General features: G+C 40.2%; 1 protein-coding gene across 1 annotated transcript in view; it reads left to right on the top strand.

The window, feature by feature from the left end:
- Window positions 1–12,654, top strand: part of gpr158a (G protein-coupled receptor 158a) — a 529,808-nt gene that overhangs the window by 17,189 nt on the left and 499,965 nt on the right. The window lies entirely within an intron of this gene.

The raw sequence follows: 12,654 nt of genomic DNA, 5'->3' as shown, positions 1-12,654 counted from the left end.
TAGAAGGATGGGTTAGTAAATTTGCGGATGACACCAAAGTCGGTGGAGTTGTGGATAGTGCAGAAGGATGTTGTAGGTTACAGAGGGACATAGATAAGCTGCAGAGCTGGGCTGAGAGGTGGCAAATGGAGTTTAATGCGGAAAAGTGTGAGGTGATTCACTTTGGAAGGAGTAACAGGAATACAGAGTACTGGGCTAATGGTAAGATTCTTGGTAGTGTGGATGAGCAGAAAGATCTCGGTGTCCATGTGCATAGATCACTGAAAGTTGCCACCCAGGTTGATAGCGTTGTTAAGAAGGCGTACAGTATGTTAGGTTTTATTGGTAGAGGGATTGAGTTTCGGAGCCATGAGGTCATGTTGCAGCTGTACAAAACTCTGGTGCGGCCGCACTTGGAGTATTGCGTACAGTTCTGGTCACCGCATTATAGGAAGGATGTGGAAGCATTGGAAAGGGTGCAGAGGAGATTTACCAGGATGTTGCCTGGTATGGAGGGAAGGTCTTATGAGGAAAGGCTGAGGGTTTTGAGGCTGTTTTCGTTAGAGAGAAGAAGGTTAAGAGGTGACTTGATAGAGACATACAAGATGATCAGAGGATTAGATAGGGTGGACAGTGGGAGCCTTTTTCCTCGGATGGTGATGGCTAGCACGAGGGGACATAGCTTTAAATTGAGGGGTGATAGATATAGGACAGATGTCAGAGGTAGGTTCTTTACTCAGAGAGTAGTAAGGGCGTGGAATGCCCTGCCTGCAAAAGTAGTAGACTCGCCAACTTTAAGGGCATTTAAATGGTCATTGGATAAACATATGGATGATAATGGAATAGTTTAGGTTAGATGGGCTTCAGATTGGTTTCACAGGTCGGCGCAACATCGAGGGCCGAAGGGCCTGTACTGCGCTGTAATGTTCTATGTTCTATGTTCTATGTTCTACTTCAGTAAAAGTTTTTAAAGATAAGGTAGATTTTTTTTGAACAATAAAGGAATTAAGGGATACAGTGAGAACGCGGGTAAGTGGATCTGAGTCCACGAAAAGATCAGCCATGATCTTATTGAATGGCGGAGCAGGCTCGAAGGGCCGGACGGCCTACTCCTGCTCCTAGTTCTTATGTTCTTATGTTCTTAATGTCTGTCACTTCAGTTAAGAGGCTCCTGCTGTGCTACCACCTCATCTACTTAGACGACTCACTGACACAGTATGGGGTCTGTGTGCCTCTGAGAAAATTGAAATGTTGTCTCAAATTACCTCTCAAGTATCTCCTGCTTCAGCACACTAATTGCTTGCCTGCCACTGGGTAGATGTCCATTCTCAACAAAACGGCTCTGGAAAAATTGTGAGGCGATAACAACACATTAGGTAACCAGCACACTGCTCTGCTGCATTAATGTTGCTGCTTGCCTGCCTTCTATCTGACCTTCATCTCCTTACCAAAATCCAGTCCTCCTTGTTAAGTAAGATTTAGAGGAACGTAATATTGTATTGGTAGCATGCCTGTCCATTAAAGAAAACCTTAATTGTGAGAAAATAAATCTTTGCTTGTTAATGTTAGCTTAACATAAAATGTAAAAATATTAGTTGAATTTTGAGGGTGCTAATTATCTTTTTTTGACAGAAGAGATGTATAAAATTGATTATTTGAAATTGTGGGGCAGAAATTCCAGTTGCTAATAGATGAGACTAATAAAGATGGTATCAGAATGGCAGATCAACAAGTGTCGTTTTCCTCATTCTAATTTGATTTACTTGAAAATAATTTTTTTTACCTGTATTGGTGCTCATTTTCACCCAGATCAAGCAATGACTGAACTGGATAAAAGGCAGGAGCCCTGAATCGATTGCATGTACAACTATGCTAAGATGAAGTCTGACTATACATTCACTGACAGCTTGCAACATCTGGAAGTCAGGACTTTGATTGCAATCTTGCCAAAATTTCTTGATCATATGCATAGTAAATGAGATGATAGCTTTTGGATTAGATATTAAAATGCTTGCCAATTTTGGCACAAGGCTGCTTGATCTGGGTTACTGAATCCATCAGTTTGATTCAGGAGCAAAGGAATATGGAAGAATATGGGGAAAAATGTAACAATGATTTATGAATGACTACAAAGTAAAATGAATACTTTACAATACACTATACTCAGTTTCCAATCATCATAAACTGTGTTAAGCCTTGTATTGCCATATGAAGGTGATTTTAATTAAAATGGAGATAGGTAACTCATTGCTGATTTGCCATTTTATTAATTTTGCTAACTGATCCCTGCCAGTATTGTTTACGGGTAGCAATCAACAACAGTGTGAAGTGTTACCAAAGGGCACAATTAAACCCAGGACAATATTTGAACAGAGAATATAGAAAATCACCCTTATTGAATGAGGAGACAATAGCATGCTGTAAATTTGTGCTACCTTCTCCTGATAGGTTTAATAGATAACATCAGATAACTCAAGATTGTCACATGCAAACAGTTTTCTGCATCACTATCCTGAAAAGAAATTGGTGAGTGTCAGTAAACTAACAAACTCACAATGCAATGATCTTTTAACAAATGGTCTGCAGGAAGCAGTGAGATGCAACGTGACTAGAAAAGCAAAGAACATTAATGCCAATATTTGCACTGAATGGTAGTCTACACACAAAATCCTTAGGTTTCAACATATCTGGAGGAACAGAACAAACAATTAAGCATGACAATTCTGGGAAAAAGAATGTGCTTCAAGTGAATACAGATCATAGTTAGGGCTACAGCACCATAGTAGTAATTCTCTCTCTCTCTCTCTCTCTCCTCCCATTCAGTGAGGCTTGAGCTGAGAGTATGTTCAGTAAATTCACCTCAATATCCTCTGTAAGTTTTAGAAACAGATTTTTCTATATTCCTCTGTGGTTTGAGCTACATAGGTTAATTTCACTCTTGACAATAACCATGAGCTGAAGTATGATAAGAATCAACCGCCCCCCCCCACACTAAATAGGTACAATTATACTCTTGTCTGAATTGAATTAGCAAGGGAAATTGAAAAGCAATGGAGGAGATAGAAACTGAGACTGACCCATATTAGTTGCTTACTGAAAACTGTCCCTTGTGTATTGGTGACAGTAGTGTGATTAATATATTCTAGATGCAAAGGAATGTGATAATATCTTTGAGGCATTTTCAGGAAGATTCACTACAGCACATTGAGGTAGTAACTACTGCAACACGCAAACATTAAACGATTGTACTTAGGTGCTTTTGTTTTGTGGCATCCCTTTGAAATCTGAGAAAATGTGAGCATGAATCTAGATTTTCTTGTACTTGGAATTTGAATTTTATCCTTAGTACTTTTATTTCTATCACATGGCACTGTCTTGATTCCTAGATATAATGGAGCAGCTTCCCTGGTTAAGGAAACAATGCTTGTACCATTAATTGAGAGGGTTGTACTGCTTAAAATGTTACATAAACTTGTTGACTTTATTTTAGCATGCAGCTTTGCCCTCAACTTTACATCAGTAATACTGTCTCAATTCCTACCCTTCTCTCTGGTTCTCAACATCAACTTACTTTGGTTATACTATCATTATAAATTGTATTTCAATAAACTCCCCATTATCTGGAATTCTCAAGCAACCAGCAAAAAATTTCAAAGAAAAATTTCCATTTTTGAAGCTTGTTCAAAAACATACATTTAAATTTGGCATATCAATTTGGATTGTCGACCTCCTTCACTGCCATTATAGTGGCAGCTAGTTGAATTTGTGGCCACACTATATCTGAAATCTCTCACCCATCACTCTGCAACAGCAACTAAGAAGACTTCCACTCAAGGACTAAAGTCAAAATGTATTGTTTTGACTTTGAAACATAATTAAGAAACTATGTGAAAGACTAGAAAAAGATGAAAATTGCAATGCACTTATTCAGGATTCAGTGATTCATCAGTGACCTATGACATTAAAATGCAAAGTAGGAAGTTTAAAGAGTTCTCTGTGAAACCTGAGAGTGATAAAAGCGTGGAATGAGATCATATACTTCATACTTCTAAGTTTGAAGACTGGGATCACGCATTGAATGATTCATTCTTGTTAAAGAAATTGGAAGGTGCATGTATATCTGGACCAATCCTAGTGGAAAAGATGAAGGAATTTTATGAGAAGAAGAATATCATGGAGTTGGATGCCTTTCTCAAGGATGGCTCATTCGCTTTATGATATGGGATCCAAAAGGTTAACGTATCAGATGAAAGGAAATCTACAGATATGAAATAGGCTGCAGATATTTGTGAAATATTTAATAAACTTATGATTGAACATGACCTGACTGCTGAGCCAATCTATAGTACTGTTGAGACAGGATTAATGTGGTGAAGCCTTCCAAGCACAACCTTAGGTGGTGTTGATGAAAAGGTTTTAAGTAAAAGAAAGACCTTATAATGGTGCCTTTGTGTGTGAATGCTGTGAGAATGCATGAAGTGAAATTGACTGTTAATGGAAAATATACAAAACCACAAGATGTTTCAAAAGCATAATTCATCTTGCTGTTGATTACAAAGTCCAAAGTAATACTTGGATGAGCGTAGACTTTTTTTTAATGTCGGTTTCATCATGTTTTTGAGCCTAGTGTGAAGAACATTTGATAAAGAAGGAATGCATGGAAATTGCAAAGTTGTGCTTTTCTTGGATAACTGTCACACTGATCTCCCTGCACAAGAGCCTGTTAATGGTAATACCTTTGTGTGTTTCTCCCTGATAATGTGATAAATTTGATTCGGCCAATGGATCGGGGGTGATCCAAAATTTGAAAATGTTTTACTGCCATGACTTCTTGAGAAAGTTGACAAACTATGAAGGAAATGTATATATGTTATGTGTTTAATTGTCGTGCATTACACTTCCTATTCTTTTGAAATTACTGTTTCTACGGTTTTGGAGTAGATCTGTAGCTCGGGTTGTGGGTGTTGAGGTTGGTTGGCTCGCCAATCTGGTTTGTTGTTTTGCAGACGTTTCATTACCATGCTTGGTAATATCCTCAGTGCTGCCTCCGATGAAGCGTCAGTGTGTTTTCCCGCCTGGTTTTTAAACTCTGGAGTCCATTGAGATGGATTGCCTCACTTCTGGTTTTCTGGGACAACACCAAGATCCTGGGACAGGCTCGGCAGAGACAAGCACGAGAATCCCTGGAAGCATGGCACTCCACGAAGCATGCTATTAATAAACACGTTGAACTCGACCCCATATACATTCCACTACGGCGGAAAATCGGAAGTGAGGCAATCCATCTCAACGGACCCCAGAGTTTAAAAACCAGGCGGGAAAACACACCGACGCTTCATCAGAGGCTGCACTGAGGATGTTACCAAACATGGTAATGAAACATCTGCGAAACAACAAACCAGCACGGCGAGCCAACCAACCTCAACAAATTACTGTTTCTTCAGATCTTACAAAAGTGTAGTTAACCAAATTTGTAGTGTTGTGAACAGTTCTAAATGGTTATACTAATTTATACAAATTTGAAAATACTTATATCTGAAAATTATATAGGATTAAATTCATTCCTCTCCTTAAAATTGTTTTTTTTTCACATTGTGAATGGTGAGTGTGATAAGCATTGACTGAAAATTCAAGGCATGCTGAAGTGGAAGTTTTTCTTTTAGTGAAAATGCCAGATTAATTTCTCTACTCAGTTTCCAGCAATTGAGAAATGATCTGGTAATTGTTTGATTTTGCAAATCCATTTGTCTGCTAGATGATCTAGGTCCTGGTCATAAATAATTTTGATATGTTCTTTTGAACAACAAATTTCAGATCCATAACTCAAATATATTACATGCCTTAGGAAGCATTCATTTGCCATTTTACAGATTGCTTGTATGGATGTCTGAACTTTCAACATTTGGACCAATACTTCTTTTGAAACAAAATCAGATTAAACCTATTCTCAACATTTTTCATAATCTACTGGTTCTCAGCAGCTCACAGTCTGGTCCTTTTGATCATTCCAGAAAGCTGCACTTCTACTTTGTCTGCTGTGTTTACATATGTAGAAATATATTAGCACACGACTAATTGTTCCCCACAGTATCTTTCAGGAATGTTATCATCTCGAACTTTGTAGTGATGAAAGGATAAATTATGTTGCGATATGAGCAGCTGAACACCTGATATGTATCCTGTAAGGGTGTTCTTGTTATAATTCCCAGCTGTCACATGCAGTGATAACGTGGTTTCCATTATCTAGCCTGAATGCTCCATTTATTTATCAGTCTGTGACTAATTGGATGTCATGATTTGCCAAGATATGCACAAATTTCCTGGAACATATGGAATCTCAACTTTGCTGCCTGTTCAGAATGTGATACCCCGGGGATTGTATGATAATAAATACATTCCGTATTTGTAACTTCACTGCAGTCCTACCTTTGTATGTTTACTTAGCATCAAGGTGTATCTGTTGCAACATTAGACCATAAGACACAGGACCAGAATTACACCATTCGGACCATCAAGTCCATTCTGCAATTTGATCATGACTGATATGTTTCTCAACCCCATTCTCCTGCCTTCTCCCTGTAAACCTTGATACTAATCAAGAACTTAGTTATCTCTGTCTTAAATATACTCAATGACTTGGCCCCAACAGCCCTTGTGGCAATGAGTTTCACAGATTCACTACTCTCTGGCTGAAGAAATTCCTCCTCATCTCAATTCTAAAGACTCATCCCTCCAGTCTGAGGCTGTGCCCTCAGGTCCTAGTCTCTCCAACTAGTGGAAACATCTTCTCCACATTCACTCTATCTGGGCTTCTCAGTATTCTGTAAGTTTCAATCAGATCCCCATCATTCTTCTAAACTCCATCAAGTACAGATGCAGAGTCCACAACCACTCCTCATATGACAAGCCCTGCATCCCCGCAATCATTCTTGTGAACCTCCTCTGGACCCCCTCCAATGCCAGCACATCCTTCCTTCAATAATGGACCCAAATTGCTCATCATATTCGAAATACGGTCTGACCAGAGCCTTATACAGCCTCAGCAGTACATTTCGTTTCTTGTATTTTAGCCCTATTGAAATGAATGCCAACATTGCTTTTGTCTTTGTAACCGTCAACTGAACCTGTATATTTACCTTAAGAGAATCCCAAACTTGCACTCCTAAGTCCCTTTGCGCTTCAGATTTCTGAAGCCTTTCCCCATTTAGAAAATAGTTTATGCCTCCATTCTCCCGACCAAAGTGCATAACCTCATACTTTCCTTTTTGTATTCCATCTGCCACTTCTTTGAACACTCTCCTATACTGTCCAAGTCCTTCTGCACCTCGCCACTTCCTCGACATTACCTGCCCACCACCTATCCTTGTGTCATCTGAAACATAGCAACAATGCCCTCAATTCCTTCATCCAGATTGTTAATGTATAATGTGAATATTTGTTGTCCCAATGCAGCCCCCTGTGGAATTTCACTATCACTTGCTGTTATTCTGAAAAAGACTCCTTTGTCCATAGTCTCTGCCTTTTGCCAGTCAGCCAATCCTCTATTTGTGCTAGTACCATGCCCCTAATACCACGGGCTATTATCTAATTTAGCAGTCTCCTGTATGGCCTCTTGTTGAAGGCCTTCTGGAAATCAGATAGATACAGTTTTAAGTGGAAGACACCACCAGGGTTTCAGAAGTGCCTATTTGGTTCCTCTATGATTTCTTTGTTCCTCATTACTACATCTCAGCCTCAATTTCCAGTGCTCCAATGTTCACTCTTGTGTCTCTCTTAGCTTTTAGATATCAAAAAGTCTCTTACAGTCTTCTTTTATATTATTAGTTATACTACTCTCATTTTTAATCTTCAAACCCTCATTGTTTTTTTATTTATCCTCTGCTGGTTCTTAAAGGCTTCCAAATTCTCGAGCGTCCCACTAACCTTCACCACATTGTATATTTTTATTTTGCTTTTATGTTGTACCTGACTTTCCTTGTCAGCCATGGCTGCCTTATCCTCCCGTGAGTGATGAATTCTTCCTTGTGATGAATTACTGCTGTGCCTTCTGAATTACCTCCAGAAACTCCTGCCATTGCTGTTTTACTGTCTTCCCTTCCAATCAACTCAGGTCAGCTCCTCCCTCATGTCTTTGTAGTTACCTTCACTCAATTGTAATATGTTACATCTGATTCCACCTTCTTCTCTCAAACTACAGGATGAATTCTATCATATTATGGTCACTGTCCCCTCGAGGTTCCTTCACCTTAAGCTCCCTCATCAAGTCTGCCTCATTACACATCATTAAATCCAGAATTGCCTGTTCTCTCGTGATCTCTCCCACAAGCTGCTCCAAAAAACATCTCCTAGACTTTCAGGAATTCCTTTTCTAGAGATCTATTACTAGTCCACCTGCATATTGAAAACTCCCCTGATTCCTGTAATAGCGCCTTTCTTACATACTTTTCCATCTCCTGATTTATTTTCTTCCCCACACCTTGATTACTGCTAGGAGGCCTGTACCCAACTCCCATCAGGATCTTTTCTCCTTTGCAGTTCCTCAACTCTCCCCACACAGAGTCTATGTCCTCTGACTCTATATCATTTCTTTCTGTTGATTTAATTTCATTTCTTACAAACAAGGCAACCCTGTCCCTTCTACCCATCTGCCTGTCCTTTTGATAGGACATATATCCTTAGCTATTTAGTTCTCAGCCCTGATACCCTTGCAACCATGTCTATGTGATACCCACAACATCGTATCTGCCAATTTCAACCTGCTGAACAAGCTCATTTACCTTGTTTCTTATGCAGCATGCATTTAAGTACAACACCCTTAGTCCTGCATTGACTGTCCCCTTCTTATAGTTATCCCCTTATCTGCTGTGTCTGAAGTTAGAGTTCTGACCCTTCCCATACTTTCTATCCTATTACTTGTTCTGGTAACTTTAATAACTCTGCTGAGCGTCACACCCCCTAACTTCTTTTATTATTTTCCATGAAGCTGAACCCTATTTAAAGTCCAATCCATAGCCCTGGTCGTGCAATTCTCCAGGACTCTGGCCCCAACATGATTCAGGTGCAGCCCATTCCATCAGAACAGCTCCTTCCTTCCCCAGTAATGCTGCTGATTTCCTATGAACCTGAATCTGTTTCTCCCAGAATAATCTTTGAGTCATGCATTTACATCTTTAATCTTGTTGACCTATGCCAATTTCTCATGGTTCCAGACATAATTACTGTTTTGGGCTTGCTTTTTAATTTAGCTCCTAGTTGCCCACATTCCCTCAGCAGAAGCTTTTTCTATCCATATCCTACATGAGGTACATGATCTTTCCCCTCTCACTCCCAGTTCCTCTGAAGCCCAGATGATAGATCCTGAACCGGGCACCAGCAGACAACACAACCTTCTGGACTCTCGATCCTGGCCAAAGAGAACAGTGTTTATTCCCCTGCCTGTACTACCCCCAATTAAAACTACATTTCTCTTTTCTCCCCCCTCTTGAATGGCTCCCTGTAGCACAGCGCTGTGGTCAGTTTTCTTATCCTTCCTACAGCCCTCCACTCTCATCCACACAGGGAGTAAAAATCTCAAACCTGTTAGACAAACTCAAGGGCTGAGTATCCTTCAGCATTACCTGTTGGATCCCTCTACCTGCCTCACTCATAGTCACACCCTCCTGTCCCTGACCACTGGCTGAACTTGAGATTATTAATCTAAACAGTGTAACTTCCTCCTAAAACACAGTGTCTAGTTAATTCTCCCCCTTCCTGATGTGTTACAGTGTTTGAAATTCAGACTCCAGTTTATGAACTCTGACCTGGGGTTCCTCAAGCAACCAACACTTGCCACAGATTTGGTCCCTATGAACCACGACAGGGTCCACCATCTCCCAAGTCATACAGTTATAACACATCACCTGGCCCTTCATCTTTATTTTATTTACTTAGTTCTTAGTTTGATTTTAATAAATGTCATACTGTCTTTTAAATTTGTAGCCTGTAAATATTTCTTCTACTTACCTTCAATCTAAAAGTAACCTGTAATAGATCGCTGCTAATTTGACTATCACCAACCAATGAACTTATGGTTTACCTGTGATGTCACTCTTTTTTTGCTGGACCCCAATCCTAGACTTCAATTTATCCTGTTAAAAAAAACTTACAAATTATGACCCAAAAAAACCAAGCAAAAAGCATGTCTTCCCCTCTGCACCGAATTCTGTCACTGCCCCTGAAGTGCCCGACCTGTATACTCACTTTGGCTGTGCTTCATTCCAGATGTGGTCTCTCCTTCCTGACCATGTGAAGTTTACTGATGTACATATACTCAGGGGAACAAAACTAGCTGCAACAACTTGGCATAGATACATGGGCTGCATGCATGGCCTTCTTTTGTTCTGGAATGACTGTTCTGGTCACCACACTACCAGAAGGATGTGGATGCTTTGGAGAGGCTGCAGAAAAGGTTTACCAGGATGTTACCTGATATGGGGGATTTTAGCTATGAAGTAAGGTTGGACAGTCAGGGTTTGTTTTCATTGGAACACAGGACGTTGCGGGATGACCCGATAGAAGTTTATAAGACTGTGAATGGCATGGATAGAGTGGAAAGTATGAGTTTTCTTTTCCCAAGGTGGAGGGGTCATTTACTAGGGGGCACATGTTCAAGGTGCAAGGGGGGATGTTTAAAAGAAATGTGCATGGCATGTTTTTCACACAACGGGTGGTGAGTGCCTGGAATCCGGGGCTAGAGGAGGTGGTGGAGCAGACACCGTTCAAGGAGCATCTGGATGAATACATGAGTAGGAAGGGTATAGAGGGATATGGATCCTTTAAGTGAAGGCAGTTTTAATGTGGAAGGCAAAATGTGTCGGCACAGGTTTGGAGGGCCCAAGGGCCGGTGCCTGTGCTGTATTGTTATTTGTGTTTTGTTCTTGTTCTTTGACTCTGTAGCCTGAATTTTACTCAGATTTTGGAAATAGGCTGGGAGGTGGAAGACCTCGTATAATGAATGTAAAAATGTCAAGAAGGAAACCCAATGTATTTTTGATACCACAAAATATTCCAAGAATTGGGAATGGCAATGGTGGAGCCCCTCACAAACCAGAGATGGACAGCCAATTAATTTAATTATCAGGCGAGTTCATGGCCACTTTCCTTCTTTGCTGGCATTTTACTGCTGTCTGGACAGGCCTTGGCAGTATAGGGACACTTTTAGGCACTTTGAGGTGGTTTTGTGTGGGAGGCATTCCTTCCTGGGCACTCCATAGTCTATGGAGAGTGGTCTTCCCTTCCAGTAGCAATGACCAAGGCCATAGTTCTACAACACTCCTGAAGGTTTCACTCCTCCGATTGTCAGAGCCTGTCTCTTTGTCCCCTGACAATTGAAAGAAATTGTTAAATTGCTTTTGAGGGTTCCTCAATATTAGGATATTTGCTTTTTCTGTCTGAAGCCTCAGCATTGGCCACAGCTGTTGGTGGCACTGCTGTGCTGCTGCCTGTATGATTTTACTAGCAGCTCTGATATTCAAGCCACTAACCGTAATTGGATGACAGTCCTAATAGCAGTCTTTTAGTTGACCGTCAACATAAAATCACTCCTGGGGTCGTGTCATCTGCACATGTGAGTTTGTGATCTACTTCTATTCTCAATGGTGGGATCACCCTCTTTTCTGTAACATTCTGGCCAACAAATCTCTGACTGTATGGTCTGAATGCCTGATGTGCACATCCTTTTAGAAAGTAAGAACAGGAGGATGTCATTCAGACCGTCACACCTGCCCCACCATTCAATATACTCATGGCTGATTGAATTCTTCAATGCCTTTTACCCACCCTGCCCCCATCAGCCTGTACATCACTGGTATTAGAAACCTACTTAGTCTCTCTTAAACATACTCGAAGACTGAGCTTCCATGGCTCTCTGTCGTCGATAATTCCTGTTGACCACAACCTTCTGAGTAAAAAGCTTTCTCCTAATATCTGACCTAAGTGGCATCACCTTAATTTTAAATGGTGCCCTCTGTTTCCAGATTCTCCAACCAGGGAAACCATCTTAACTGTATCTACCCTGCCTACCCCTTTAAGCATTTTGTAAATTTCAATGACCTCTCATTATAGGACATACACATCTAATTCTGACAACAGTACATCCTGTCAATCAATAAAGCAATATACTGACTCTTCAGTTTCCAAGGTTTCTTTCCTGTCAAATAACACTTTGACTTTTCATTATGTAGGATAAGGAATAGCTTTGAAGTTGATGAAGCTTGGACGACTAAGTGGTTATTGTCTATTGTATCACTTTATTTACTCCATTGTAACTCAATACTCAATTTCAGACCTCCAACATGAGAATTAGATAAAATCTTTGCTGATTTGGACACACAGGTTTGACTTAGTAGGAGATAAGTCTGCTGTACGGTCTCTTCTGTTTTAACAAGGATATGTTGTGGTTTAAGTTTTTATCAGCATCATTCTCTGAAGGTAGTTAGTGGGGCAGATATGATAATATTATACTTGGTTCCTGCCATTGTTTCAAGTGATCAGAGCTGTTGAAACCATTGAATTTTCTCATTTCTTCTAATATATTTAAATAGAACAGATGTCAAGGAAACAGTAAGAACTATGAAGGATCCTGAGGTGAATTGTAAATTCATCAAGTGCTCAAGACATTTTAAGTGACAGTTTTGT

This window comes from Rhincodon typus, chromosome 2 (assembly GCF_021869965.1).
Source record: "Rhincodon typus isolate 14 chromosome 2, sRhiTyp1.1, whole genome shotgun sequence".
NCBI classification, from domain to species: Eukaryota; Metazoa; Chordata; class Chondrichthyes; order Orectolobiformes; family Rhincodontidae; genus Rhincodon; species Rhincodon typus.
Note: the sequence above shows the minus strand (reverse complement) of the source record. Positions and strands in the feature narration are given on the sequence as shown.